This window comes from Canis lupus, chromosome 27 (genome assembly GCF_011100685.1).
Source record: "Canis lupus familiaris isolate Mischka breed German Shepherd chromosome 27, alternate assembly UU_Cfam_GSD_1.0, whole genome shotgun sequence".
NCBI lineage: Eukaryota > Metazoa > Chordata > Mammalia > Carnivora > Canidae > Canis > Canis lupus.
In genome coordinates this window covers 6,345,997-6,373,778 of record NC_049248.1, presented here as the reverse complement: position 1 = coordinate 6,373,778, position 27,782 = coordinate 6,345,997, and the positions used below count along the sequence as shown (strand labels likewise).

Here is a 27,782-nt window from a genome sequence, read left to right as displayed (position 1 = left end):
GAGCAAGAGATCTGAACAAATGATCCAAAGAAGGAGCAGCACGCATTTATGCTAATCATCAGAAATTATAAATTAGAAACACATTGATAAACCCACTTCCCACCCGTTAAATTAAGGATAAAAATTTGAATCGGCTAGCACCAAGCACTGGCTAAGACAAAACAATTAGAACTCTGATACTTTGTTGGATGCACACTGAGACTACCAAATTAAGGATAAACTTGGCAAAGCCAAAGATTCTCATGCTCTACATGGAGAAAGTCCATTTCTTGGTATGAACTCTCGGGCAATGCTGGTACATGCACATAAGAAAACATGAAGTATCATAACAGTGAAAAATGAAACAGTCTAAAAGCCCTTTCCCAGATGATGCATAAATAAATTATGGCATATTCATGCAATAAAATTCTATACAGTGGCAAAAATGAATGAGCAAAAGTCACAGATATGAAAGATTCTTAAAAACTTAATGTTCAGAGAAAAACAAATTGTAGCATAATTCACAGAGTAGATGGTCATTTAAACAACATGTTCAATTTAAAAAAAAAAAATTAAGGGATCCCTGGGTGGCGCAGTGGTTTGGTGCCTGCCTTTGGCCCAGGGCACGATCCCGGAGACCCGGGATCGAGTCCCACGTCGGGCTCCTGGTGCATGGAGCCTGCTTCTCCCTCTGCCTATGTCTCCGCCTCTCTCTCTCTCTCTCTCTCTGTGTGACTATCATAAATAAATAAAATTAAAAAAAATAAACAACATGTTCTACATGCCTTAGGGGCATATTCCTATGAGTAAAGGCAGAGTAACCTGTATGGGAATTATAAACTCTGAATTCAATGTAAGAGCATCATGGGTGGCTTCAACTGTGTGGATGTTTTGTTTATTAACTTCAATTGTGGATATTTGTATTATTCTTTACCCTGTTTGTACATCAAAAACATTTCATAATCTTTTTTTTCAAAATAGTTACTCTAAGCTGTTTGCTTTTTATTGCTTCCTTGTTATCCCACAACATGAGGCTCTGCCCACTTTACCAAACATGGAGCAGCTTAGGTTTGATTGTTAATAATGCCAGTGATTAGATCATCACATCTGCAGTTGTTCTGGCCCCAGCCTCTCTCTCAACCATGCTCTGTGACTGGGATGAGAGCGCATCAGAGGATTCCTAAGCAGGGGGGTGGGCTCCCTGCATCCCCCAGTGCGAGTTCCTCCATCCTTCTCTGCATCATCTCTAGCCTTCCATCATAGATGACCAGTGCTTTTTCCTCTTAGTTTGTTTAAACTCTGGCTGCTGCCTGATTTCAGGGCTTTACTGTGTAGACTGAGCAACTAGAGAGGTGCCAGGACTACGATATGTTGAAGCCGTGATACAGCTGAAAGTTGGGATACAGGTAGGCTTTTTTGTATTTGTTTCGTGAATTTGTGTTGTTCCTCCAATTTCAACATGCTTTCATTCAGAGACTTGCACTTAAAAGTTCAAGTCTCTGTGTGAGAAAATCTCCAAATAGCTATGATTCACAGTTAATTCTATTCACACCTGATAATCACAAGTGTTGGCAAACATGTGGAAGTTCATACATTTTTATAAATGGTGTTGGGCATATAAATTATTTCAGCACCGTTGGAGGATAATCTCTTGATTTCGGCAAACGTAAAAATGTAAATACCTTTAAGCTCCTCAAATCTGCTTCCAGGAGGATTCTAGCAAATGTGCACGATGAAATTGAGAAACTCTTGAGTCCATAAAGAAGTCCATATTCTGGGATCCCTGGGTGGCACAGCGGTTTAGCGCCTGCCTTTGGCCCAGGGCGCGATCCTGGAGACCCAGGATCGAATCCCACATCAGGCTCCCGGTGCATGGAGCCTGCTTCTCCATCTGCCTGTGTCTCTGCCTCTCTCTCTCTCTCACTGTGTGCCTATCATAAATAAATAAAATTTAAAAAAAAGAAGTCCATATTCTTATAATGGACAATAAAGCAATGAAATAGATGGCGATGTCTATATATTTGGGATGAATACACTTCCAAATGGTAATGTTATATATTAAAAAAAAAGAAGTTATGGAAAGATGCATGCTATAGAATACCACTTGTGGAAGGTTCAAAGTTATAAAAACTTAATACTATTTGTCACTTATGGGTGCATACACATGAAGAAATAAAAACAGATATGGTGGAAATAGTAAACATCAAATTCAGATGCTTTTTATGAGGTAAGGAGAAGAACAAGATTAGGGAGGAGTTCACTCAAGGACCTCAAGTTTATATGTGATGTTTAGTTGTTTTTACTGTTTTTGTTTTATTTTTAATTTTTTAAATTTAATTTTTGTTGTTCATTTGTTTAGAAAGAGAGAGTGGAGAGGAGGGGCAGAGGGAGCAGGAGAGGGAGAATCTTTTTTTTTAAGATTTTTTTATTTATCCATTAGAGAGAGAGAGAGAGAGAGCAAGCACAAGAGTTGGGGAGGGGCCAAGGGAGAGGGAGAAGCAGACACCCAGCTGAGCAGGGAGCCAGACACAGGGCTCCATCCCAGGACCCCATCCCAGGACCCCAGGATCATGACCTGAGCTGAAGGCAGACGCTTAACCAACTGAGCCACCCCAGTGCCAGAAGAGGGAGAATCTTAAGCAGACTCTCTGCTGTGCATCAACTGGATGCGGGTTGATCCCAGGATCCTGAGATCATGACCTAAGCTGAAACGAAGAATTGGACACTCAACCAACTGCACTACCCAGGCACCCCGGTTTTGACTGTTTTAAATCAAATGCCTTAATTCAGTACTCATCTCTAAAACTGGACATTTTCTAAATTCAGGATCAACTTTTTTTTGGTAAGGGAACTTCCTAGATTATGCTGAATTTTTCCACTGCACCATATCTGGAAATACCCCATGTTTTAGTGATGGAAAACTGATGGAAACGACACAGACAGAGGCAATGCAATCATTCTGTGGCAAAGTTTCCCATCCATTTTCACTGGGTAGTTTATCCACTGGTGCTCATTGCCTGGATGGATGATTTCATCTGATGTCGCAAAATGGTGCTTTCCTAATTCAATCATTTTTTCACTCTATTAGTTGGAATTAGTCTGTAAAGAAACGGATCTTTCTTCATCTGCAAGGGGTACTTAGCTATCCTGAAGTATAGGTTACACAAGAACTACATTCCCTTGTTTCCTTTTCACTATCAAGTTTCAGAATCGGGAGCTGCTTTTCTTTCTCTAAAAAAAAAAAATCTGGAAAAAAAGGCTAAATGTTAAGATTTTATAAAGCTGGGTGGTGAGAATCCGAGTGTTTATGCTATTGTCTAAACCTTTCTAAGCTTTGAAATATTTTATGTTGAAATGTTTAATTGAACAGAAAAAAAAATTCTATTTTTGTAAAGTTCAAGATATACTTGAAGTGTTCTTACGACATTAAGAAAGAAGCTTGACCTAAACTTCAAGAGTAGAAGTTATATAAAATTTTAGAGACCTAATAACATTTGTTTAAAAGGTAGGAAGGATGGGGAAAAAGAAATAAGCTACAAATATAAACCAGTTGATTGAGGAGCAAATATAGCCACTCAAGAGCCCAGTGGGGAAGTGAGAGGCATGCAGTCTTCAGTGGTCTGCTTTTTTCAAATGAGAAAAAAATGAGCAAGCCAAGTAAGCAAGCAAGCAAACAAACAAACAAAAAGACTAAAATGTTCTCTAAAGAGGCCTGACTCAGGAGGGGAAAGCTGCCACAGCAGGCAGCACAGAGTGAGCAGGGGAGGCAGCCAGGAGCGGGAAGGGCCTAAAAGCTGGCAGGGGTGTGCCAAAGGGAGGGTACAAGGGAAGTGGTATTTTGACACATGCCTGGAAGGAGTGCTGGCATGAGACTTAAGACCCTAGGAATGCATCCAGGCACTTCTATTTGGGAACCTGGGAAGGAAATGCATGCATAAACTTAATTAAGCAGAACTAGGTTTTGTGGAACTGGAACCCAGGCAAGGGATCTAGGACAGAGGTGAAGAGCCGGGTTTCTGGAATCAAGGAAAATCAGTGTGTGAATCTAGAGTCCACACTTGTCAGTTGGGTAACCCAAAAGCCTGTTACTTGACCATGCTGGGCTTAGGTTTCTTCATTCACAAGATACAATAAAATAATACCTCTTCCTAGAGCTGTTGCCACAGGGTTAAGTGAGATCATTGTGCCGTAGCCTAGTTGGTTTAGAACAGAGATTCTACCCTTACTGCTATTATTATCCTTTTTGTTTATTTAAATGTACAAATCCGTTGATACCAAATGTTATGCTGTTATAAAAGCCACTCAAGTGGGACAGGGCCTTCATTTGGGTTAATATTATGTTATGCTCTAAAATAATTTTCACTGAAAGACCATCTGTAAGAATAAGAAAGAGAAAGTTTGTATGTGCATCTCTTTATGTTTTTGCACACACCTAGACTCACAGGGTGGCCTGGGATTGTTTCAGAGAGCTTTTTGGTGAAAGAGGAAGGGAGGGAGGATGGGGAGATGGGCCTGTGGTCAAGTGGCCTCACTAATCTGTGCCCCAGCTGCCTCACCTATAGAAATCCATAGATATGAGGTCCACATTAAATAAACATTATTTCCACAGCACTTTACTCTGTGTATCTTTGTACATACCTGGTATAGTAACAACCACCAGCATGTGTCACACTCGACTGCACCACCCACTGAATATGCCACTTAATGTTCCAGCAAAATTTAGGGACTTTGGCAGCGAGTATGTATTTATGCCTCTGTACATCACAAACATGTTCTGATATATTGGCTGCTCCTAGATCAAATGGAAGGTGATATTTCAAAGAGACCATAAAACAATTTGAAAGCTCTGAAAGCAATTATGAATGAGAGCCAGCAACACTCCCAACGGATCTAGACCTCCATCCCAGGAAGCCACACTTCAGGAAATGTACCTGTTTATAACACTTTCTCTTGGCCTCTTCTCTCTCTTCCTCTGAATTCTTCTATCTCCACCTTTCACAACTTTATGGAATCTGTTGTAAAGAAGGGGCTGTCACCCTGAGGTTTACACTCCATGGCAGTGGCTGCTTATATGACTTTTCGGCTATTGAGACCAGAGCCCACCTTTCAGGAGCTCACTATCAGAGGGCCGTTCTGCTTCTCTCTTCTTCTTTGCTTTTGGTACAGGTCAGTGGATGCTAGAAACATCCATCTACAACAAGGACACCCTCTCTCTACTGGCCTGAGCAAGTGAGAGAAAAGCTCTGGCATTTTTAGAGAGCTTCATTCATAGGGCACTGTTCCCAAGGTCAAACCACTCTCATTCCTTTCACGAATGAAGAATGTCAGAAAAATGCCAAACAGCCATGTTTTGGGGTGATTAAGCAAAGAGACTGACACATGATAACATATCAGGCCTTCAAACACAGATTCTCTGTGGTCGCCACGAAAAAGAAGGGGCCCAGAACCTTGCACTGTGGGGAAAGGACACACACAAACAACACAGGCTCACCAATGCTCATGTGGAAATGTATAATCCAGGGTAGATTCATCTGGCACACACCAGATATAGAAACGCTGTGAGAACGCAGATTTTAAGTGTGTATGGGGGGAGGGGCAGCTCATTTTTGACTTAGCAGTTGGAAAAAACCTTCTGAAGATTTTGCTTGCTGGTAGGTCAGATCCCAATGCCCATGCACTGCATTTAAGGTTCAGGTGGCACGTCTGCAAGGTCCCGGGCAATTGCGTCCTCGGAATGAGTCCATAAAAGGAAAAGCTGCCATGAAGTGGTTGAATCTGCTGGATCTGAGCCAGGTGTTCTCACAATTCTGGCTGAGTTAAGGAGAGAGTGTAGGAGTAAAGCTTACTAAAGAAGGGAACCATAAAATATGTATGGCACTCTTCTGGCCTTAAGGCAGGATTTCTGGCACAAAAGGGGGCAAGCATAGGACCTACTCTTGAGATAGGGCATAGATATCAGCTACTCAAATACAATATAAAATACTCAAAATGCAATAGGAAAGGATGAAAATTGTGGTCGAAGAACAGATTGGCTTCTATGGGGAGCCTCCAGATGGGATTCATGTATTTAGTGAACAAACATTTAGTGACTGCCTGTCACAAACATTGTAGCAGGTCCTGGTGATACAAAGGCAGAAGTTCTGCTCTTGGGTAGCTTCAAGGTTAGCAGATAGACACGGTCATAGGCAGAGAAGCCTAATAGAAGTTCCTGAGAAGAATGGTTTGGTTTCATTAGAAGCAATTAGAAAAAGAGAGAGACTGATATCTTGAAGACTGACCCAGCATTTGGGAGATATCTAGGGAATGACTTCTAACCAAGAGGACTGACTGTAATCTCATAAATGGAATTAACCCTTCCTGTTGAGGGCGTCTGGGAGCAGAACAGCCTTGAAAACGTGAGTTTGGAGAATGCTTTTCTTAATTGCACCCCAATTAAGAGAAGCTCAGAGGACATACCTTCATACCCTTGATTACAGACAAACAAGATTGTGGCAGCAGTATCTAAAAGGTCAAATATATTTCTAAGAAGTTTCTGGAAGCTCACTTCACAGAGCTGTGAAATAAAAAATCTTCATCATTGATACATAGGAAGAAGAGTTTAAGAAATAAATCAAGGGCGGGATCCCTGGGTGGCACAGCGGTTTGGCGCCTGCCTTTGGCCCAGGGCGCGATCCTAGAGACCCGGGATCGAATCCCACATCGGGCTCCCGGTGCATGGAGCCTGCTTCTCCCTCTGCCTGTGTCTCTGCCTCTCTCTCTCTCTCTGTGACTATCATAAATAAATAAAAATTAAAAAAAAAAAGAAAGAAATCAAGGGGGTGCCTGGGTGGCTCAGTTGTTGAGCATCTGCAAGGGGATGCCTGGGTGGCTCAGTTGTTGAGCATCTGCATTTGGCTCAGGTCGTGATCCCAGGGTCCTGGGATCGAGTCCCATATCAGACTCCCCGCAGGGGGCCTGCTTCTCCCTCTACCTATGTCTCTGCCTCTCTTTCTATGTCTCTTGTGAATAAATAAAAGAAATGTTAAAAAAGAAAGAAAGAAAGAAAGAAAAGAAAGAAAGAAAGAAAGAAAGAAAGAAAGAAAGAAAGAAAGAAAGCAAGCTAAGAATTCCACATGGAATCCAAGGTAATTTGCATAACAAGATCTGGACTCTTGGAGCAGTTTTTAAAGTTTAGAGAAAGGGTCATATTACCGTGTCCCCACTGCAAAAACACAGGCACAGATGCATGTACACACACATAAATGCAACATTTTAAATGAGGTAGGGGGCAGCCCCGGTGGCGCAGTGGTTTAGCGCTGCCTGCAGCCAAGGGTGTGATCCTGGAGACCCGGGATCAAGTCCCACATCAGGCTCCCTGCATGGTGCCTGCTTCTCCCTCTGCCTGTGTCTCTGCCTCTCTCTCTAGCTGTGTCTCTGTGTCTCTCTCTAGCTGTGTCTCTATAAATAAATAAATTTAAAAAAAAACCTTTAAAAAAATAAAAATAAATGAGGTAGGTAAGTTTTAGCTGTGGTGTGGGGAAAGGACTACAGGCTTTTGAGCCAGGTAGATTCGAGCCCAAATCTGGCCTAGCCATGCAATAATTCTACAGCTGGGGCAAGCTCTATGACTTCTCTGAGGTTCAATTTCCTTATCAGTATTAAGAATCATAATACCTACTCCATGTCCTTGTTATGAATGTTAATAATAACATTACTCATGAGCTCTCGAGTACTAACTCTGAACCAGGCAATGAGCAAACACTTGATCTCATTTAGTTCTTATAACAGCCCTGTAATTGTAGGTATTTTAGAGATAAAGAAACTGAACCTCGGAGAAGCTAAGTAGCTGGTCCATTGTTGCACAATTTGCAAGTGTTGGAGGCAAGATTCAGATCCCGTATTTATCAAAACTGCATTATGATCCTCTGTAAGAAGCCCAAGGCAGCACGTGAAGAATGGAAGTCATTCAAGGAATGGGGTTCTCCACGTCCCACACACCTCTTCCCCTTGTTTCTCCCAGTGCCTTCATTTCTCTCTAGCTCTCTCAATGTGTGCGTCTCTAATGTGTATGCTTCTAATTCATTTGTTGAGGTCTCTGTATGCCTTGGACATATGTTTATTTCACTATTTCTCTCATGGTGTGTGTGTGTGTGTGTGTGTGTGTGTCTGTTTCTGTCCATATTATAGAGTTTCAAACGACTTACCGAGTATGCGCTGTTCTGGGTCCCCTCCCGATCACAAGCACATACTCTAGTAGGAAACAATTCCTTTGTGGTTTTTTATTAGAACTCTAGCATATACACTGGCCATTCTTGGAAGAGGAGAATGCTTCATTTTTTCCTTGTTTTTGAGGAAGAAAAAACATCCTCCAGTCCTTCTTGTTTATGTAACCTTTAGACAGGAGGTGGAGATTTGCTCAATTCCACAGAAAAACAAAAAATGAAAATTATTTCTCCCATAAAGCTTGAAGACCCATATTTATAAACATAAGAAACCTAATAGAGTCTGCCAATGGAGGGGAAAATAATCTTCTCAGCCTGCTGTAAGAATATGTTGTGTGTAGCCAGTGAAGAAAGTCTGGACAGCAGAAGACATTCCAGTGCCAAACAAGGGACAAGGGTCAAAAGGATAAAAGTCATCTGACCTTACCCCATACCTTTCTGGAAAGAGAAGCCTGGATGATGATGGGAAAGGGAAGCTTTTCATCCTTCCTCAACAATTGGAAAACTCACTGCAAAAGAAAGCCTTTTCATGATTGGGCAGAAGAAGGATAGAGGGATTCATACAAAGGTTTATACATTTGATTCATGCAAAAGAAAAGGTGGATACATGGGTAGAAGATGTCAGTACTCAAAATGTATTTCAGTTGTGATGTTCTCTGTATTCATCCATCATACAGTATGGTTTCTGTATGTTGTACAGTACATTATATATCAGTGTTTTCTAGAAACATCTAATCTGGGAATCTTCATTCAGTGTACACACAGAGAACCACAGACTTCCAGACCTTATCAGACAGCAAACTTTAATCTTCTGTAAGAAGCTCTAATATGTCCTGCAACATCTACATGGGCAAGAGCTCTGTGTTTTTTAAAGATTTAATTTATTTATTCATGAGAGACACACACAGAGAGAGAGAGAGAGGCAGAGACACAGGCAGAGGGAGAAGCAGGCTCCTTGTAGGAAGCCCAATGCAGGACTCGATCCCAGGATCCCAGGATCACGCCCTGAACGAAGGCAGATGCTCAACTGCTGAGCCACCCAGACATCCCAAGAGCTCTAACTTTGACAAATGCTTTACGGAAATCCAAAACCCTCCATCTATATTGCATTTGTCTGACTTGCCAGCTAAGAACGTTCCTCACTGGACATGTTTTATGATTTGTCCTTAGTGATCTCCAGATGGTTCCTAAGTGATCAGATCACTCCTCTTCCAAAATGTACACACCATCTTCTAACAATCCCTTTTGGAATCTGCCCTGGCTCCCAAGTCTCCACATTCTTTCACTTTTGACAGTCGTGTCATGTTTACCTGAAGGTTGGTGTCCACCACATCTCCTGTTGTCTCTGGTTCTCCACCAACTACCAGAGCTGCTCAGCAAGCACACCCACAGGTCTCCTGCACCAGAATCCCCTTAGACCAGTAAGGTGAGCCACATAAAGAGCATCTAGAAGTTCTGACACCTCTTCATCTAGGGCAGCTTCAATTTCCCCCTGGCCAGTTCATTCCAATTAGAGGGTCATTCTCTTAGACAAGAATACCAGAACTGGAGAAGGCAAGAGAGCTCCATGTTCTCTCTGTCGCCTCTCTGTCTGACCAGTAACCCGAAGCACTGAACCTTGTACTTGACTCAGCACCTAATGTGCCTTAAAAGCCCTTTGGGTTGTTTTGCATTTACTATTGTCCTTACTTTCTCAAAGCTTTGACAAGAGTTAATTTTGGTTTTTGTTTGTTTGTTTGTTTTGTTTTGTTTTTGACAAGAGTTAATTTTGGAACCAATTACATAGACAAAAGAGGAGAAACCCCTTTTCTTTTCTTCAAAATGGTGGATTTACCCTGGACTGAAGACTGAGAAAAGTTGAGGGCTTGGAGTAAACAGGAAGATCACTTTAAGGACTTCATATCTCTGGCCCTCCAGATCCCTGGAAAAGAAATTTCTCTTGCACTTTTAGCCATTGTCAAGAATTTCCTTGTTCCTTTTTCTTTCAACTCAAATCCCATCTGTTTCCTTGATCCTGTGTCACTAGCAGACAGTAAGACACCCAGGACCAGAGGCCCCTTTTATTCTTCACAATCCTGAGTACAAAGCTCCATGCAGAATGGACACTGTTGCACTGACGATGATGCAAGATAACAATGGTCTAGGCTACTCTGAACCACTAAGCAGTTGTTAAGAACATGAGCTTTGAACCTAAGTTCAAATCCTAATTATATGACTTTGGGAATATCTATTAATGCTCCTATGATTTAATTTTTATTTATGCAACTGATCTGATAGAATTGTTGTGATGAATATATCGATAATATATGAATGGTCAATAAATGGTACCAATGATTTATATTATATTTCATCACCAACAGTAAAATGAAGACATGGAATTTACCTCATAAAATTATCTTGAAGATTAAATGAAAAAAAAAGTAGGTTAAAAAGACCTGCTACATTGCAAGCATTTAATAAATGTTAGCTTATTTTCTTCCTCCAGAAAATGAATATGATTATGAATTACCCTGGCAACAATTTTATAGATCAATTAAGTAATGTGATTAAAAGAGAGTTAACCTACAAACCACAGCTAAATATCAATTTGTAAATTATTGGCATATACAAATAAAATATCTTTAACTCTAAAATTGTCTCAAACTTAATTGAATTGACTTTGATTTTTCAAGAGGCACTTTGAAGTTTAGAATTGGGTATAGTGGTGTGTGATGTGGTTGTTAGTATAAAGGAAAGGACAAGGAATTTCTCTTAGAAGATCTGAGTTTCTACTCATGTCGGACAAAATACTGAACCCCCTTAGTTCCTATCTACAAAATGAGAGTCATAGTAATTCTTGTTCAACTTATTATATAAGGTACTGGTATACAAATCAAATAGCTGAAAACATTTTGCAAGCTGCAAAGCATTATGTAGAAGTTAGCTATTGTTAGGTAATGTGACTATAAATGCACTTAAAATTATACACTGGAGTTTTAGGGAATAAGGTTAGGACCAAATAAATCTAATATTATTTTGTTGATCTATCAGAGTCCTCACTTATGCCTTTTGATGGAAAGAAGCTATTTTAGAACATGAGTCAATTACCAAGTTGTTATAAGATAATTTTTAAAAGAGAGTATAATCATGATTTTCATACAAGCATAAAATGAAATATCATCAAAATTTTTATCTAACTCATTAATCAGTAAGGGAGCCAGTAAGATATCACATCAGGTCAAAAAAGAATTAAAAGAAACATATGTTTACATGAAGTAAAGGAAGGCTGAGATTAGTTTACAAATAGATACAAAACCTGGCCTATCCACGGTGCAACAGTCAATTACACTCTAACAAACACAACAAATTTGTACTATGGAAAGAATCCTTTGGATTAATGTCAGTTTCATACAATTTAAAGAATTGTCAAATAGCTCAAAGAGAATGAGAGGCAAAGATAATCTGGATGGAGAGCTAGTCAAGACACCCAGAAATATGGATCTATATTTAAAAGTCAATTTAAAAGATTTTCACAATTTTTCCTGACTGCTATAAGAAACAAGATAAGAGATCCAAAATGAAGCCTCTTGTGTTATGCCCCATGTCATCAAACCAAGACTTAGTGATAGTTTCAGCTTTCCCAGAAATGGCATCTTAAACCAGTCAGTCAATCAGGAATCAATCACCTAGTCAGCCCTGGACAGGCAATCTGCCTGATAGACCCTTCTCATCCCCTAAGAGGAGGTAGCTTTGCTGTAACCAACCTGTTTCTCCACCTGTGTAAAGTCCTTTTTCCTTCTCCCTTGTGCCTATGAAAGTCTTTTGTTTTGTAGAGCTCCTCAGAGATGTGCTAGATTGGATGCTGTCCCATTCATGAATTACCGAATAAAGTCAATAAGATAAAGTCAATAAGATCTAAATTTTAAAAATTTATTCAATCATATTTTGTTTTTAATAGAACTAAGAAGTAGGTTAATCCAAGAACTTAGTAGTTATTAGATCAATGCTAAGTACTTTCTGTGTACAAGGGACAGATTGGGTTGAGGAAGAGGGAGCATTATCACTTATGTGTCTTGAACATCCAGGCACTTGAATTTTGGTTAGGGCCACCTTCTCTTTCCTTTACTTTCAATCATTTCCCTCCACACTAAGAATGTTCTGGTTTACCAATTCAGAGTTTCTTCATGCCCTTACCTAAGGAAGGTGAAACAGACAGCAGCCAGCATGGATCCTGGTGGTTTCCAAACTGGGTGTTTTTGGAAGCTCCTCTTAGAGGATCTCTGTGAATGGCCCTGTAATTGTTTTTAAGGCATTTCAATGCCATGGAAAGTTATAACAGCAGACCCAGAGCACACATGGTCCCCTTTAGCAGTTCAAAGGCATAGGTTTCATGTGAATAAGGAAAGTAGGAGAGAGTGACAGGGAGTGAACTGGATAGTCCTTAGTTTTGAAAGTTATCTTTCAGTGAGAAAAAAAAAATGTATTTTTCATCACCGCCATCATCATCACTACCAGCAACTTCAGCAGTAGCAAATTCACATGCTAAAAACATTTTACAAATCTTGAAGCAGCTATACAATCAGTGGAATAATTTTGAATGTATCCGCCTATTTCAGGCAAAATTATATGGGGAAATTTTATGCCAAATTTTATAAGGCATCAGTGACAACATTTTAAATGTTTTTTGCTGGGCCATTTCCAATCATCTTCAAACAAGTTTTCTAAGTTCTAATAAAGTAAATAAAATGACCATGCACTTTATACAAATGTGAATCTCTGTAGCATATTTGTACAATTGAAAACATACATTTGCTGTTTCCAACGAATTTACTCATTTGTTATTATTACAGATGTCTTATAAGACATGTGGTCAATCATAAGCTCTGATCTAGAGCCCAATATTTGGTTAGGAATGCAACCTCCAAAACTACAGGATTGTTCAGAAGCAAAAATAAGGACTTGCTTTACATTAGCACATTTGATTATAAGATTTCCTTCCCATAATGCCTTGTGTAAAAATTGATGTCCTTATAATAAAAGAGAGCCTTGATTCTTCGATTGGGAAATACTTGATTTTTGAAGATGAAAGATTACTTTTTCAATATTATGGAGCACTCATCAGATTTTCTGCCCATACTGAGTTTTATACAGGTTGGTGACTGGTTGATCAACTCAGTGATACTCATTCGTTCATTCATTCATTCATTCATTCATTCAAGAAAACAGTGTTTTCAGTATGAATTATTTACCAAACACTTAATCAGAGTTGGAGATATATAACGAATGACACTGTCATTGCTTTCAAGAAGATAAAATCTCTTTAGAAAAACAGACCAATGATGGTACATGAGCAAGAGGAGTCTACCTTGACTTTGGGCTTTGAAAAGATATTATCTGAGACATAGGCCTAGAATAAATCAGGAGACAAACCAGAGAAACACGCAGGAGCATATAGACTATGGCCAAAGATTAATCTAAAATTTCCAAGCGTTTAATACCGCCAGTTTAGCAGCATTTGAACATAGTTTGGGAAGTCACAAGAGCATACAAAACAGTGCACCATCTCCTTGAGCAGTTCAAAGGCAGCAGTTTTTCATGAACAGGGTAGGAAAGAGAGAGTGACCAGGAGGCAATTAATTGATTAGCAAGGAAAAAAGGGGGCTTATGTGCATTGTGTGTGTTTTTATTAAAAAATAAATAAATAAATGAACTTGACTTTTAACTCAAAATTGAAGTTCTTCTTAGGTAAGACTTCATTTTCCTCATTTATTATCATATCTACTTCTTGCTCACATATGTACTTGAAAATTATCCTCACTGACTTAAGCAAGCAATGAAGAAAGGGACTGTGGGGACTGTGGGATGGCTTGTTGGATTAGGGGCTGAAGAGTCACACCCAAGCCCTAACTTGATAGAGGAAAAGAAGAAAATTAAAATAGGGTTTCCTTATCTACCTCCTTAACATCTGTATCAAAATATTCTTCACACAGAATTGGAGACCATCAGGCACATTGAGAGCATTGTCAAATACTCTCGAAAGCCCACATGCCTAAAATCAACCTATGAGAGATGAGATTTGGGACCGTGAATTAACAATGAGATAGTAAAATCTCTGTGGTATCCCTACCCATCTTTTTACTCCAAATCTCCTCCCTTATTGAGATTCCCTCCTCCCTGTCAAAACCTAATCTCTTCAAAGTTTCTTCTATGATCACAAATATTTAAGTCACTAAGTTTTCTGAGCCAGGAGTATTTGCAATTTAATTGTCAAACTTACAGTAGAGATACTCTGTCCCCTAAATAATGGGTTCTTTCTTACTTTTGCTTTCTCCTTCCTTCCAGGATTCTAGAGATTCTGATTGGTCTGGCTAGGTCGGTGGTTTTCCCTACTTGGTGCTCATCAGACTCACCTGGAAAGCTTGGTGATTGCTGTTTCCCATACCTTAGAGATTCCTTTTTTTTTTTTTTAAGACCAAGGTTATTTATTATTTTTAGAAAATTTCCTTTTCTACGTTACTGATTTGAACTGGCAATTTATTAAGGTGCCTACAGAGATAAGTATATATTTTCCACGAACGGTATCTTGTCAGTGTCTGGGAAATATTTATCAATTAAATGGGTAATTTAAATGTTCTGTGGTTGCTTCCTGACAAGTGTTTTCTTACTGAAATGGGTATCTTCTAACTGTGACTTGATGAATTTTCCTGGTGGAAGTGAACAGAGGTATCAGTGGTCTAGAAGGTCGGGTTCTCAGATTCTCATTTGTTGGTTTAAGTTTCCAACTTACTTTTTTGCAAGGGATTTGGACCTAGTTAGAGTTAATTCTCGGGGCTCATCCCCAAGGGGATGGAAATCCCTACCTTAGAGATTCTGATTTAATTGCTGTGGGCTATGGCTTGGACAGTGGTCATATTTTCAAGTATCTGTGGGTAATTGTCACATGTATTCAAGTTTGAAAATGATTAGTCTAAATCAATCTGCATGGAATATTTCCCGGTACATATGGTGCTATCTTGTGCCCACAAAGAATCAGGGTTTGGTGAGACTAAATTGATAATCAGTTTCTACAGTTGACATTCCTACTATTTGCCAGAAATAGAAAAATATCTAGATCCTTGAAGTCATTATTGATGATGGTCAGGTTTTTTTGTTTGTTTGTTTTTGAAAATAGAGTATTTTGTTACTTACAACCAAGAACATTTAAGTTGGTCAATACAGGATAAGCTTTGGCATAATAACAAACTTCAACATTTCAGGGATTAAATACACTTAAAGTTTATTTTTTCACGCCAAATCTAGTGCAGGCTAAATAATCTACCTCCGTTTTTCAGTTGTGCCAACTGAGACACATCCCCTCCAAAGCAGAGTGTGATCAGAGGAAGTACATGATTTTGTCTGTCAACTTGGCTAAGCTATGACTCTCAGTTTAGTCAACACTAGAAGATGCCATGAAGATGTTTTATACATGTCATTAACATTTACAATTGCTTGACTTTATTTTTCTTAATTTTTAAATGGATTTTTATTTATTTCTTTGAGAGAGAGCACAAGAGAGAGCACAATGTGGGGAGGGGCAGAGGGAGACGGAGAAGCAGACTCCCCGCTGAGCAGGGATCCCAATGCTGGACTTGATCCCAGGACTCTGGGATCATGACCTGAGAGTAAGGGAGACACTTAGCTGACTGAGCCACCTAGACACTCCTATAACTACTTGACTTTAAGAAGATGAAGTAAAGGGACATCCAGGTGCTGGCCCACCCTACAGATTTCCTATGTATATGATTTGCCTTATAGCCATAAGACAATTTATTTTGGTGGCATAAACTTGGTTTTGCAACTTGCTGGATATATGAACATGATAAAGTGATCTATCTTCTTTTCAGCCTCAGTCTACATTCTGATAAAATGAAGATAGTGATACCTAACCCATTAGGTGCTTAAGAGGATTAAGTGAGGTAATTTGTACGACATTTAGTATTCTAAACTGATAGTTATTAAGCAAGACTTGGTCTAGAATTCCTGGTTATAAATGAAGGCAAAATTAGGTGTTAATTTAGCTAAAATTAAGTGTTCACAAGGACTAGTCAAATGGGAGATCAGGCATCCCGGGTATATACTTTTTGGTAGTCTGTGGCATCTCCATGGCATCACTAGTGTCTTGGGCTAGATGGAGTCTCCCAGCATTTTATAGTTCAATCTCTGTTTTCAACAAAAGTATACGCCTCCATACATACAATATATTCTAGGGTATATCTGCCCAGGTCCATTCCATGTGAGAACTATTCTCTTGGGGGTCTGGGTTGACTACAGGGAGGGTAATAAGGGACATGGCAATGGGGGGATGAGCTGGTGAATGGAGCCTAGACTGTGCTTGCCTTAGACCTAGGCCTTAGTGTTCTCTGAAGCCAGGAAGAAAAGGAGCAGGAAGAGAGAGTTGAAAATGGTACCAAAAGACAACTAGATGTGGGAATATCAGAGAGGGACAGAAAACAGTAAGACCAGAGGGTAGAGCTGTCCCTGGATTCTTGGCCCAAATTGACATTCTTTTAAATCCTTTATAAAAATAAAAGAGAAAGGATAAAAAGTAATTTTATTGCAAGAAGGCTACTGCTTTCAATTCTCCCATGGAAAGAAGGACAAAAGCAAGAAATTCATTCCTCGATTTTGCCAAATCACAGCAAAGCACATAAGAGGGATAGTCTAATTCCCAAGCGGCATTATAGAAAACATCAGAATGAATGAAATTTAAGCCTGAATGCAAACATCTGTGGAATTTTTACTTAGAGGAGGGAAAAAAGAACAGGAGATTAAGACCTACAGCATCTGAAAGAGTAGGTTAATAAAAATAATAAGTATTTACTGCAGTTTTGTAACTCAAATGGCACTCCCACATGTCAAAGATTTGCTGGAACATCAACATCCTTGAGAAACCACAATGTTTACCCCATGTTTAACATGCACGTAATGTACCCAGGAGTGTTCTTTTTGCCTTCCCAGGCCTCTTTTATCCCTCTTCTGCTACAGAAACTTTCTTTCTTGTGAGAATCCATTGCAAGTGGTTTGACTATGGCTACTCTGACACCAATCTATCCTTCCTAGGTCCTGTCAAAGGGGTGCTTCTGTGACCCAGGCCTGGCCTCTTGCAGCATGTTAGCCTTTATGCCTGAGGCAATTGCTCAGAAATAGGCATATAACCCAAATAGGGCTAACCAGAGCCTTCTCCATGTTTTGAGATACAGACTTTGAGAAAGAGCAAGGAGCTTTTTTCTTCTCTGGGATCATGAGGACCAGGATCAGAGGACCAGAAATCCTGGAGAAGCATGGATCCAGCTTTGCCATTGCATTGGATGCCTGCTGAGAACTAAGACAGTGAAGGGGAAGGGAAGCAGGTTCAAGAGATGAAGAGAGTCTCAATTCTGATGGTAGCTTCCCAATAGGGAACATGCTTTCTCACTCCCTAAGGAAATCCTTGAGTGACTAGTACCAATAAGAAAAGAGCTATTCAAGTGCTATAGGCCTCTGAAGGAAGACCATCCTCATTAACTTTCTGAGATGGAGGACAAGGGCAATGGACTATCCTGTACCCAAGAAGAGTTAGCCAGTGCGGCCTTCCAAGGAACTCAGTGCTCTGACACACAGACACTTTTTTATCCCTGTCAAGATTCAAATGGTGTCTGCACTATAGACTTGTTTTCCTCTTTTCATTTGACTAGGATATTTAATATTTGGGGGGGGGTATATTAAATATTCAGTGAAAATTCACTTCATATAAAAACTTACCTAATCGAGGCCTCATAAAAGGACATGTCCTAAAACACCCCAGCATCTTCTAAGTCTCTCAATCATGAACATCAGCACAATTTCTAAAAGAGCTACCATGGGTACAGTTACAGAGAAATAGACTGCCAGGTGAGCACTTAACCTTAAAATAAAGCCTTCCTAGGAGGAGTTTATCATGATTGTCTTAAATGGAAACTTAAACGCGCGCATGTGTGTGTGTGTGTGTGTGTGTGTGTACACATATGAAAAAGGGAGGGGGATTTGGAGGAAGAGGAGAGGGAGAAGAAACCACCTGAAGAGCACCTAAACCTGTACACTTTGAAGGCAGAAGAGTGAAGGCAAAGTGCTGGCAGTGAGGGAGATGGGAGTGCTCAAGTGACAATTTCATCTCAGAAGTCAGAGTCTAGAGTGTACAGTCTACAGAGCACAAATGGGGCAGCCAGAGTACTTGTACTCAGTCCCCAAGGTAACTCAATTAGTCCTAGTCCAATGTGGATGTGGAGAAAATAAAATAAATGAAGCAAAAGGCAAAAGTAAGATGGCATTCAAATGAATTCCTAAAATTAAAAAAAAAAAAAAGGAGCAAGTGGGATGAGAGGAAGATATTTTAATGGTCATAAAAATCTTAAACCAAAAATTGAAATGTCTCCTATGACTTTAAGCTGAATACTTTAATCATTCTTATTAAGGGGGTGGGGAAGATAGAAGAAGAACCACTCTTAGTTCCAGAGCCAAATTTTAGTGCTACTGTGTGTTGATTGTAGCAAGGTATGTAAACTTTTAGGCCTTGCTATGCTCATCTGTAACATGAGTATGATAATGCCTCCCTTTCAGGACTGGCAAGGAGAATGAAGCCAGTATGCATCACAAGTACCCAGGACTGTGTCTGGTAGGCAGTAAGTTTCCCCACTTATCTCTGTTCCATGCTCTGGCTATGTTCCTAGTGCCCAGGTCAGGGCTTCTAAGTAATAGTACCTGACCTTCTGCCCTCATTCTGATGCTAACGGACATGTGTCCCAACCTCAGGTATGTGCATTACCAATGGTTAAGAGCCTGTCTACTCTTCCTGGAAAGGGAAAAGTAGTGGATGGACTGGTCCAGCACAAGTAGAAGTCCACCTGCATGCTGGCATCACCTTTAACTAGGCCCCAGTTGTTTCCCTGCTACCACTTTCATGTTCACATCAAGCAACTCATTGGGCGTAAGTGGAATTGCAGAGTGAGAACCATCCATAGAAAATACTTCTTGTCCAAAACCATATGCTGGGCACCAGGCCAAACAGCAGGACTCGTGGCTGCCTCTGATTTCCTTGAATCAGCTGCCAGTGGCTTTGCTGCTCTGCTCCCCAGGTTTCTGGTAAAACAGCTTAAGTCTTCAAAAAAGCTGTAACTGCACAGATACAAAAGAATAGCAGGTTTGCCAAAATACTTCCAGGTACTGTGTCTTTGAATGAGACACGAGAGGGCTAGAAGGTGATTATCCCTCCACACACAGGTATTTGGAGATACAGATCTTCTTGAATGCCTTAGAGTAGAGGATGTCAGGTAGAAAGAGAGGGATGGATAGTTATTCTTTCTTAAGAACTTGTTTTTCTAATTTTGAAATAATGCATATTTAGTGGAGAAAACTTCAACGCCATGTGTTAGTCAAGGCAATTAACATCAGTTCCTATAACAAACAATCTCAAAATCACAGTAGATTAACAGAATAAAAATGCATTTCTCACACAAAGTTGAACAAAAATGCACCTTGGTGAGTGGTTCTCTCTGGTGACTCCCCTCCAAGTGGTGACTTAGGGATCCAGAAGTCTTCATTCTTGCTGCCTCAGAGCCAGGGCCTCAGAGTCTTCAGCTAGACCCTCTGTATCATTTGATAAGTCAACAAGGAAATTGAGAGAGAGAGAGAGAGAGAGAGAGAGGATTTCTCTGGATTTTCTAAAGTGAGGACTGTAAGTACTTTACTTTTCCTATATCCCAGTGGCCAGAGTTGATCCCATCGCACACTGACATGCAAAGAGGCTGGGAAATATGGTTTTTTTAAATGCCTAGAAGGAAAATGGCATTGGTAGGGCTGACTCAGAGCTCCCCCTCTGCCATACCACCTAATAGCAATAGAGTACAACAGATCACCAATGAGCCTGAGACAGTTTACTGTTAACAAATGGCTCATATGTTTTGTGACCTTTACCCATGCATATATAAATAGATAAATACACTTGTAAAATGGCATCACATGACAATATACTGTTTTAGAGCATATTTTTAAAAATATTTTATTTATTTATTCATAAGAGACAAAGGGAGAGGAAGAGACATAGGCAGAGGGAGAAGCAGGCTCCATGCCGGGAGCCCAATGTGGGACTCGATCCTGGAACTCCAGGATTACACCCTGAGCCGAAGGCAGATGCTCAACCTCTGAGCCACCCAGGCACCCCTAGAGCATTTTTTTTTAAACTCTGCAACTTAACTATAAACATTTCTCAATAACTCAACCTTAAGAAGCAACATAGTATTGCTGTCTATATGGACTGATTGTATCAACCTGTGGTGAGATTGGTTCTAATCCAATGCTAGATAGTCTTGGTTTTCTTTCATAAACTGCAATGTAATATAAACATTCATAAAGTTGCTGTTTATTTACTCAGGATAAATTCCTAGAAATGATATCTGTAAATCAAAGAGAAGTACATTCTTCAGGGCTGATAAAGTGGCTTCAAAATATTTCCTTTCCTAGAATTTTATTTGGGGGAAGGTTAACCACCACCACAATATTTTTTTTTTTGCAAATCTTCAGAGTTCTAAGCAGACAGTTCTCTCCCTAGAGGTGTCCTGTCTAAAGGATCCTCCTCAGCTCCTAATTTATGAGGAAATAAATTTAATTTTGGCAAGTTGGGAGGGAAGAACATATGAAATTGTGAGGACTATAGTTGGATGAGCCCACGGTGCACATCAGGCATAATGTGAGATGCCTTACAAAGAATTATATTTAATATTTATGACAAGCTTGAGAGGTACATAAGTATTACCCTAGTATTGTGAAGAGCACTAAGATTCAGGGAATCTGTTATTTGCCAAAGACTGTTAATGGTATGGTCAGAACTCAAATAGGACCTGCCTCAGGCAAAATTGTAAGACTGATGAATGAAACTTGTTCTTTGTTCTTTTCTATTCCTCATCTTTGGGTCCCCATGAGTCTCTTATCTCTAACCCCCATTACTCTAACAAAGCAGAACAAGACCCATAGGCTATGACAAAGGGCACTGGTCAGAAAATCAGAAGAACTAAGCTGGGATCCTGTTTGGATTTTTTTTTTTTTTTTTTATGATAGTCACACAGAGAGAGAGAGAGAGAGGCAGAGACATAGGCAGAGGGAGAAGCAGGCCCCATGCACCGGGAGCCCGACGTGGGATTCGATCCCGGGTTTCCAGGATCGCGCCCTGGGCCAAAGGCAGGCGCTAAACTGCTGCGCCACCCAGGGATACCTGGATTTTTTTTTTTTTTCAATCGATAGCTGCACTGACCTTGGTGAATCTGTTTTCTTATCTGTAGAAAGAGGAGTTCAAACCAGATAGCCTCTACATCTCTTTCATGTCCAAAAATTATAGACAAACAACACAACTTAAAATCCAAAGACCAAGACTTGAAGTTCAGTTGTTCACCTACCTGTTGAGTAAACCTGGCAAGTCACTAGTATCTTGAGTTTCAGTCTCCCTATCCATAAAGAATGTAGCCCAAATACATCTCAGATTCTTTTCAAGTCTGATTCCAGAACGCTTTTGTAGACCCTAGCTAAAAACTTGACACATAGTTGGAATACAATAAATGTTTATTGACTATTGGCTCCTCAGGCCTCTCTATTCTGACACCCCAAAAGGTGTGGAATATAAATCTAATTGTATTGAATTGGAATCCTGCTTGCTCTGATGTTAGTCTATAAGAGACAGACTTTTGATATAGAGCCTCAGCAATGATATTCCATGCCATGTCCACTTCCTATTAATCCAGACACATAATTTTGCTGTAGCTGTAGGGGACTTCACTTATGTGCAAATAAATGTTTAGTAGGAAGTATGATCAAATATGTTTTATTAGTAATTTGGGTTCTTTATGCCCCCCAACAGTTTCAGCAGGAGAAGACCACAAGAATAATAACTTATGGTACCAACTATTTTTGAACTCTTGACTTGCTCAACCCTTTGAAAATTTTGGCAAGGCATTCTGCATGTAACTCCAAAGACTTGACTCTACTACTAGGCATTGAGGATAGAGCCAAATATCATAGTGGAATTATAATCCTGGCACCGTGGATCCCTATCATTTTGGGTTCAAAGACCTTTTGGACAACCTAACTAAAGATTATATAAGCCCTGTCTCCAGAAAGGTACATATATGCGCACACACACACACACACACAGACGTGTTTTGAAATATCAGACATAGAGCATAGTCCTGGAAATCCCTTGCCAGATGCTGGCTCTTTACTTGCTGGATTGCTGGGATATCTGGAGAGTCCCTAGAGAAAGCCTAGAAAACCTGGGATTGTGGATCTCTAGGAGGATTTGGAACCACTATGGAGGCATGTGGATGTTTTAATAACCAATACAGATGTACTAAAATAAACCACTGAGTAGCAGACTTGCAGATACACATAACATTTTGCATACAAATTCAAGGGATTCAGAGACCACTTAGGTGCTCATAGTTACTAAATAAAGAATATCCATATTATTGGGCTTTTTTCTGAAAATAAAATAAAATAAAGCCACTTATTTATGTGATTTAGGTGTAGTACTTTATATCTTGAGGTGTTTTTGCCCTTATAAAATAAATATAAATAAATAAATAAATAAATAAATAAATAAATAAATAAATAAATAAATAAAAAGACTTACATACTATCTAAATCCCCTGCCATGATGTCAAGTCTATGATGAGTTAGTGAGGGATTGCATCTCTTGTGATATTTGTTGTTTAAAGAGTCCAAATACTGGTTCCTCAAACCCTTTTATGGAGCTAAGTAGGGTATGAATAAATTGGCATGGAGTCAACCATGCAGAATAGCTTTCTAAAATGAGTCATGAATTGCCATGGGTTAAAAACTTGTTTTGCAGCCATGAGATTTAGAGGACAGCTGGTCATCAGAATCTGTAGAATGACCTTTCCTGGACTCGACTACTTTCCTGAGTCATCCTTTGGGCTCTATTACTCCATGCAAAGTAATTCCAGATTCTTTACCTTCTTTTCAGTCTTATTTTCAGGCTGAAATAGAAATGAAAGACCCTGGAAATGTTCTGACCAAGAGGAGTTGCAAGAAGGTATTTTTCACCAATAGATAACATTCCCTCATTCATGTGTGAGTCACTTCCACAGCTATACTTTGGATAATCTCTCCTCTTTCTCCCCTTTTCTCTCTTTTTCCATCATTTAAGTTGCTTTTGAAATCCACTCCACTGTGAAGCAAAGGCATCCATGTGGCACAACTCTCATTTTATTCTATGGGCGCCATGCCCCTGGAGTTGTATGATGCAGTGATACTCCATGAAGCTTTCTTGATGAAACCAAAAGATTATCAAGGACTTTCCCTACCTGTCCAATCTGGAACCCCCCAAGTTTCCCATCTTCTTCAGGGTCCAAAAGGCACTTAGCTAGTTTTAGCTATTTCTGAGCCTATCTGTTCCTCAGTATATTCCGACTCTTGTCCCAGATATCTGCCTCTGCGTAACTATCACCAACCCTAAGATCATCCACAGGCTTTGGATGGGAATGAGTATAACTCACATAGAGACAGTAAAGACATAAATCTTGCAAGAGCAGAAGGTATATGCTGGATAACAGAAGAAGTAAAGCTGTATAGGTGGGAAGGCCAGGTGCTGTGTCACTAGGAAGACCAGGTCAGTTCAGATCTTTTATGGCAACAAGCAGGAAGGTGTTTGAGCATAATCATATTAGAACAAACTTTGTGATGCCATCCAGGCTGACACTTAGGTTCCTAGACAATTTGTTAGCTCAGGCCATGTTGTAATAGTTTCCCATCCTTTCACTCATATGAACACAGCTAAGTTTGCCAGGGATTTGTAAATGACCCAGGTGAAGAAAAGACACATATGAACAAGGTTATGGATTCCTTTATGATCATTTCATTGATGAATTCAGAGACTTTCATGTATTCTACTTTTTGTGCACAAGGAAAAATTTAAGATGAGCATTAACATTATTTTTCTTAGAATCTTAGGTGAAATCAGAATGACTGAGACAAAGGGTATCAGGCTCTCCCATCAATTGGCTTTCAAATGTGAACAGCTGAATACCGGCTCTTTGCTTTAGGCCCCAAGTAAACAACTTTAAAAACCCAGGAGGAGGGGGCAAGCTTTATTCCCAGCACAAAAGTGAATGTGGGCAAGGTCAGCAGCCGCATCTCTGAATGTTTGAAAACAAACCCTTCTTGGGGTAGTTTCCAGGGTGACATTGGAGCCGGAAAGGAATCAATGGCCATCAGGAGAATGTGTGAAATTCTTTCATGGATGGAATCAGAGCCACTTGCCCAATGAAGAGCAAGCCCAGCATGGGTGGGATGCTGGCACTTCTACATGGTACTTGGAGATTATTCTAGGACATACTGTAAGGAGAAAGAGACCTCCAACAGAAAGCAGAGTTAGCAGAAAAAAGAACAAAGTAATGTGGTGTAATGTTGATGTTTTTCACTAAAATTCCAGAAAGCAAATATTTCAAAGGAACAAGAGGCTAGAGTATGGGGCAAGTTCTGATTGAACTAACACTGAGACCTTACTATGTGCTAAGCATCAGGTCAGGTGTTTCATAGGTGCTATTTTATCAAAAGCCCCATAAGAGTTACACTGTTACCGTTTCACTATTCAGGTGAAATCTTGGAATGGAAATGAATTTAGATGTTTTCTGTTTAAATTTATGTATAATTTACATACAGTATGTGTACCTATATCATGAATGCAGTTTAATGGGTTTTGGCAATTATACACACAAATAACCACGTCTTTAACCAAGATGTAGAACATGTTCATCACCCAAGAAAGTTTCTTGATGTCCCTTTCAAAGTCAAAAATCCTTCCCCCAAAAGTCAACCATTCTTTACATTTCTATTATTTGTCACTTTTGCCTATTGTACTAATTTGCTAGGGCTGCCATAAAATAGTACTATAGACTGGATGTCTTAAACAACAGAAATTTATTTTCTCATAATTCTGGAAGCTAGAAGTCCAAAATCAAGGTGTTAGAAGGATTGATTTATTCTGCAGCCTCTGTCCTTGGCTTACAGATGACTGTCTTCTCTCTATGTCTTCACATGGTCTTCCCTGTGTGTGTGAGCCTCCTAATCTTTTCATATAAGAACACCAATCAGATTGGATTAGGGCCCACCCTAATAACCTCATTTTAACTTAATCACTTCCTTAAAGTCTCTATCTCCAAATACAGTCATGTTCCGAAGTACTAGGGGTAAGGACTTCAACATATGAATTTGGGGATACACAATTCAGCCCATAACATCTATTCTTGTATTTCATATAAATCTAACCATATAGATTATACTCTTGCATCTGGCCTCCTTCACCTGAAGTATAGGAGAAATTCTTCTTACACTCAAGGTCTTCCAATTGAACTAAGAATTAAATTTAAGGTGACAGATTCATAAAGGAAAAAAAACCCACAAAGTTTTATTAGATGTGCACAGAGGCCTGGCTATGAAATTGAGACCTAAAGAGATGGCAAGGAATTTGAGGCAAAGAATTTTTATACTTTTAAACAAAGGAACAATAAATGTGTGAAAAATTGACAAGACAAAGAAAATTTAACTTTGAGAGCTTCACTAAACAGAATTTGGGCTGAGGTAGTAAATTAGCAAATTAGTAAATTATTATAACAAGAGTTATATATATATATAGCCTTCTGGGCTCTAAATTTCCTATTTCTAGTGAAGGACATCTCCTTCCCTCCTGGTACTGAGAGGCTACCTTTCACCTGGGAGATTTATTTCCTGCTTTCAGGGGACAGAGGAGGATCAGCCTATCTTATTTGTCTTTTTGTGCATATGTGTTAATTTCTTTTGGGTAAATATCTGGGAGTAGAATTGCAGGAGCACAAGGCAAGTGCAGGATTACTTTCAAAATTGTATAACAGGTTTCCAAAGTGGCTGTACCATTTTCCAAGTGCACCAACAGTATTAGAGATCTCCAGTTCCCGCACATCATTGTCAACACTTGGTATTTCTCAGTCTCTTCAAATTTAATTGCTCTTATATGTGAAATAGTATCGCATTGTGATTTTAATTGAATTTGCCTAATTACTAGTGATATTGAGCCCCTTTGCATGTGCTTATTATTCTATATATCTTAGTGAAGTGTATAGTCAAAGTTATTTGCCCTTTTAGAAACAATTGAGTTGTCTTTCTTACTACTGATTCGTGGGACTTCTTCAACATTCTATATAAATGTTTGTCAGATAAATGCATTGGGAATATCCCCTTCCAGTCTACAGCTTGCTTTCCATTTTCTTAGCACTATTTTTGATGAGAAGGAATTTTTAATATTATAAAGTCCAACTCATCTTTTTTTTTCTTTTATAGTTTAGTATTTTGGATGTCCTGTTCTGAGAAATTTTTGCCTAAGCTATAGTAGTAAATATACTCCCCTATGTCTTCTAGAAGCTCTATAGTTTCACTTTTTACATTTTATTCTGTGACCTATGTTAAACTAGTTTCTGAACATGGTGTAAGCTCATGTGTGTAGTTCATTTTCCCCTCCATATGGAATCTAGTTGTTCTAACACCATTTATTTGAAGACTTTCTGTTCTCCATCGAATCATCTTGGTGACTGTCAAAAATTTAATCAACTATATATGAGTAGGTTTATTTGGGGGCTCTTTATTGTGTTCCATTGATCTATTTGTGATTTCTTATGTCAATATCACCGTCTTTTCATTACTGTATGCTTATAAGAAATCTAAAAGTTGGATGGTAAAATTCCTCCAACTTCTATTGTTTTTTTTTCAAGATTATATTGGAAATTTTAGTTTTATTATATTTACATATAAATTTTAGAATCTGTTTATCAGCTACTACCAAAAGAAGCCCCCAGGATTTTTGCTAAGATTTCACTGATTCTTTTAGGCAAGTTGAGAAGTGTTGCCATCTTACTGATAATGAGTCTTCTAATTCATGAATGTGGGATATCTCTCCATTTATTTAGGTCTTCTTCAATTTCTTTGGGCAATGTTTTCTGGTTTTCAATGTAGAGGTTTTTTTTTTTTTAAAGATGTATTTATTTTATATAGAGAGAGTGAGCAATGGGGAAGGGTAGAGGGGGAGAGAGAAAGAGAGAGAGAGAGAGAGAGAAAACATTAGCAGACTCCACAATGAAGGCAGATTCCAATGTGGGGCTTGATCTCATGACCCTGAGATCATGACCTGAGCTGAAACCAAGAGTTAGACGCTTAACTAACTGTGTCACCCAGGTGCACCAATTCAGAGGTTTTATACATTGCCACTAAATTTGTTCCTAAGTATTTTATATTTTTTTATCTTTTGTAAATTGTTTTTAATTTTTTCACTTTCCAGGGTTTTTGGGGTATATAGAAATAAAATTATTTTTACATATTAACTTTGTTTCCACCATCTTTAGAGTTACTTATTATTACTAGTATTTTATTGATTTCTTAAACTTGTCTACAAATATAATCATGCCATGTGTAGGGATGCCTGGGTGGCTCAGTGTTGAGTGTCTGCCTTTGGCTCAGAGAGTGATCCTGGAGTCCCAGGATCAAGTCCCTCATTGGGCTCCCTGTAGAGAGCCTTCTTCTCCCTCTGCCTGTGTC

At 39.3% G+C, this 27,782-nt stretch overlaps 1 long non-coding RNA gene across 2 annotated transcripts in view; it reads left to right on the top strand.

Annotated features, from left to right (window-relative positions):
• The first annotated feature begins 1,132 nt into the window (after positions 1-1,132).
• Positions 1,133-27,782, top strand: part of LOC106557922 — an 87,841-nt gene continuing 61,191 nt past the window's right edge. For both annotated transcript variants that reach the window (XR_005379774.1, XR_005379773.1), the window contains exon 1: positions 1,133-1,385. This is a non-coding gene — a long non-coding RNA (uncharacterized LOC106557922). The remainder of the gene's footprint in view (positions 1,386-27,782) is intronic.